Source organism: Palaemon carinicauda, chromosome 29 (assembly GCF_036898095.1).
Source record: "Palaemon carinicauda isolate YSFRI2023 chromosome 29, ASM3689809v2, whole genome shotgun sequence".
Taxonomy (NCBI): domain Eukaryota; kingdom Metazoa; phylum Arthropoda; class Malacostraca; order Decapoda; family Palaemonidae; genus Palaemon; species Palaemon carinicauda.
Window position 1 is genome coordinate 53,082,843 of NC_090753.1, and position 5,000 is coordinate 53,087,842.

The following is a 5,000-nucleotide window of genomic DNA, read 5'->3' on the forward strand; positions in this document are numbered from 1 at the left end:
TTGCGTTAACAATTATTATAGTTGTCAGTGGTACTTTGGATACTTCATCAGCTCCTTATCAATACGTGATTGAAGATACAAGAAAATTTTAACTCGGCGTAAATATGATATATGTATGTATGTATATATATATATATATATATATATGTATATATATATACATATATATATGTATATATATACATATATATATATATATATATATATACACACAAATGTATATATAAATATTTTATTTATGTATGCATGTATGTAGGTAAATATGTTTATATTATATACAGGGTTATATATATATATATATATATAGAGAGAGAGAGAGAGAGAGAGAGAGAGAGAGAGAGAGAGGGGGGGCGGTTCTGTTCCATGAAAGTAATTTTCCGGAAGGACATTAACTAATTACATGTACGCCGTCCTGTATCTCATTACACAAACATTATCATTATTATTATTATTATTATTATTATTATTATTATTATTATTATTATTATTACTTGCTAAACTGCAACCCTAGTTGGAAAAGCAGGGTGCTATAAGCCCAGGGCTCCAACAGGAAATACAGCCCAGTGAGGAAAGGAAACAAGAAAAATAATATTTTATGAACAGTAACAACATTAAAATAAATATCTCCTTTAACAAAACAAAAGGAAGAGTAATAAGATAGAGTAGTGTGCCTGAGTGTACCCTCAAGCAAGAGAACTCTAACCCAAGATAGTGGAAGACCATGGTACAGAGGTTATGGCACTATCCAAGACTAGAGAACGATGGTTTGATTTCGGAGTGTCCTTCTCCTAGAAGAGCTGCTTACCATAGCTAAAGAGTCTCTTCTACCCTTATAAAGAGTAAAGTACCCACTGAACAATTGCAGTGCAGTACTCAACCCCTTGAGAGAAAATAAATGGTTGGTAAACTCAGTGTTGTCAGGTGTATGAGGACAGAAGAGAATATGTAAAGAATAGGCCAGACTATTAGGTGTATGTGTAGGCAAAAGGGAAAATGAACTGTAACCATAGAGAAGTATCCAATGTAGTACTGTCTGGCCAGTCAAAGGACCTCATTACTCTATAGCGGTAGTATCTCAACGGGTGGCTGGAGCAAATCGAATACTACAGAGTTTTAAAAATCCAGGCGATGATGGACACACTTATTAATTGCCTTCAACATCAGGTCTTATGATTTGAGGATAATTCAGCTGATTAAATCTTAGCTCACCGTCTTAAGGTTTAATTTTCTTTATATTTATACATTATTTCAATTTTCTTGCTTAGTGAGTAAGGTTGTATAATTTTGTAATTTCATATTTAGGTATTTTTTCTATCTATCTATCTATCTATCTATCCATATATTTATTGTTAGGAACAGCTCATTAATTCATCCTGTCAATTTCCTATGCATTCATCCTTCACAAGCAAAAGCCAACTGCCATCTATCTCTCAGACGCTCTAGCTATTAAGTTCCTCATCAATCCCAGAAGCAGTTAACTTGCATCTCCACCAGACTTGCAATTTAGGCATAGATATATTGAATTGCCTTTGCATCACAGAAGCCATTTGCCTCTCAGAAGCCCTTGCATCACAGATGCCTTTGCATCACAGAAGCCCTTGCATCATAGATGCCCTTGTCTCACAGAAGCCATTGTATCACAGATGCCCTTGCATCACAGAAGCCCTTGTATCACAGATGCCCTTGCATCACAGAATCCCTTGAATCACAGAAGCCCTTACATCACAGATCCCCTTGCATCACAGGAGCCCTTGCATCACAGGAGCCCTTGCATCATAGAAGCCTTTGCATCACAGAAACCCTTGCATCACAGAAGCCCTTGCATCATAGAAGCCTTTGCATCACAGAAACCCTTGCATCACAGAAGCCCTTGCATCATAGAAGCCCTTGCATCACAGAAGCCCTTGCATCAGAGAAGCCCATGCATCACAGTAGCCCTAGGATCACAGAAGCCCTTAGATCGAAGGCTGCATAGCATCTTCTGTCCTAATATCCACTGAGAAAGGGCTTTACGTTTGTCTGTCTGTCTGTGTTCTCGGTTTCAATGACCAGAGTTGATGATACGCCAGTTTAAACTAGTTAGTTAATCTATCAATGTTTATCTACTTAATAAGATCTTACTTCTGATATATAGATCAAATAATGTAGAGAGAGAGAGAGAGAGAGAGAGAGAGAGAGAGAGAGAGAGAGAGGTTTTGTGACGCATTACCGGAATTAGTTGGCCAAGAATTAATCGCACTTCTGTATTGAGAGAGAGAGAGAGAGAGAGAGAGAGAGAGAGAGAGAGAGAGCAATCAAAGGCTAACTGCCCAAAGGCCTCGTTTCCCAACATGTTAATTCAGCCAGTCTGAATCTGCACCTTCATAATGCAGTACAATTTTGGCCTTATGTTCAATTAGGTCCAAATAGTCTTAGAAATTACTGAGAAAGGTTTATTATTATCCTGCATGGCTTGTGTACAGCATTTTCTCTCTCTCTCTCTCTCTCTCTCTCTCTCTCTCTCTCTCTCTCTCTCTCTCTCTTTTTGCGTTTATATATAGTATATATTGTAGGCTATGTATACTGTATGTATATATATATATATATATATATATATATATATTTATATATATATATATATATATATATTTGTATATATATATATATATATATATACAGTATGTATATATATAGGGTCAGGAACGAGGTGGTGAGGGTGAGAACGGGTGTAAGAAATGAGTTAGCAGCTAGAGTGGATATGAATGTGTTGAGGTGGTTTGGCCATGTTGAGAGAATGGAGAATGGCTGTCTGCTAAAGAAGGTGATGAATGCAAGAGTTGATGGGAGAAGTACAAGAGGAAGGCCAAGGTTTGGGTGGATGGATGGGTGATAGGAGGATAGATGTGAGAGAGGCAAGAGAGCGTGCTTGAAATAGGAATGAATGGCGAGCGATTGTGACACAGTTCCGGTAGGCCCTGCTGCTTCCTCCGGTGCCTTAGATGACCGCGGAGGTAGCAGCAGTAGGGGACTCAGCAATATGAAGCTTCATCTGTGTTGGAAATGTGGGAGGTTGGGCTGTGGCACCCTAGCAGTACCAGCTGAACTCGGCTGAGTCCCTGGTTAGGCTGGAGGAACATAGAGAGTAGAGGTCCCCTTTTTTGTTTTGTTTCTTGTTGATGTTGGCTACCCCCCAAAATTGGGGGAAGTGCCTTTGGTATATGGATGGATGTATATATATATATATATATATATATATATGTATATATCATATTTATGTGTGTGTACTATAAGTATTATTGCTTATATGTGTATACATGTATATGTACATATACATATTTAAACATGTATAGTATTTATATATGTATATTCAAGCATAGGTAAATATATATATATATATATATATATATATATATTATATATAATATATTATATATATATATATATATATATATATATGAATATATGACATATATGCATGAAAACCGCTGGATTCTCAGCGTTAAAATAATTAATCCTTAAAAATAGAAAATAATTTTTTTTTTTGTTTCCTAGACCCCAGTTTTAGGACTGTTTATCTCAAAGATGAGAATCATCGAACGATAGACATCCTGATCACATCTTCCTAACTCTGCTGATCCAGTCGGCGGCATCAAAGAAAGTCAGGTGTAATCTCCCGGCTCCCAATAGGAGTCTCCGGAAGGAGACCGGAGTAAGTAAAACGTCTTCGAGGATTCATCTGAGGAGATTGGGGATCTCAGTTTCAAATTCTGGTAACGGCGTAGTTTATACGTTTTTATTAGGATTCCCTTTTAGGGGAATGCTATTGTTTTTGGTATTATTATTATTATTATTATTATTATTATTATTATTATTATTATTATTATTATTCTTTCCGCGCGTTTTTTTTCGCAAGAAATCTGAAATAATTATCATAGGTAGCCTATGGTAAGAATATGCCATAAACCCAGTTTAAGTGACCTTAATCTACTTTTCAAGGTCACAGGGGCTTTTAAAGACAAAATTTAAAAATTTGAAACTGCCATTAGGCGTAAAGTATAAGCCGTATGGCTAAGGGCCTTATAGACAATGATAGAGGAAAATCCCCAGATATTGCCCTACTTTAATGCAAGTAGGTCAAGGTCAAGGTCGCTAATGGCCGAACCGCCTCAAAAGAGGTTTGTTTACGAGATCTCGAAAACTGGAAGGCCCAGAGCCCTGATCTTAGTGGCATATGATGCCCTCTATATTCATCTAAGGTTAGCCGAACTTTGGTAGCGACTGCTTAATTACTTTTTTTAATATAAATTTTTAACTATTTTTGACATTGCAGAATTCGTGACTTTGGCAGTTTCTCCATGAAATACTGGTTTTTGGTCATAGCATGCTATAGTAAACTACCCCAAACATATGCATAAAACCTCCAAATCAAATGTCAAATTTGACCTTGACCCTAATTTTCAAGGTCATATGGCTATTTCGTGGGAAAAAAAATGAGGTGCTCTTTCCGAATATGGGGTCATATTTAACCCGTGATCTTCACATGACCTTGTAAGTGCCCATTGTCTTTAAGTTCAAAGGTCAATTTTCTGTATATTGGTGATTTTTGCCTATGTTTTACCTCCATATACCTACTATTATACAGATAAATTGCTTTAGAATAGTTTGTTAACATAACTCAAAATTTAGTCAAGGGGTCATTAGGCCAATAAACCATTACACAATATCTTTTAATGATTGACAACAGCATTTCCACACCTATTTTGCAGGGGAATCCTCCGCCACTGGCTTTAGCCAGTTACAGTCTAGTTATTATCATTATTATTATTATTATTATTATTATTATTATTATTATTATTTTCTTTATTATTATTACTTGTTAGACTGCAAGCAGGATGCTATAACCCCAGGGGCTCCAACAGGGAAAAGAGCCCAGTGAGGAAAGGAAACAAGGAAAAATAAAAGATCTTAAGAACAGTAACAACATTAAAATAGATATATCCTATATAAACAATAAAAAACTA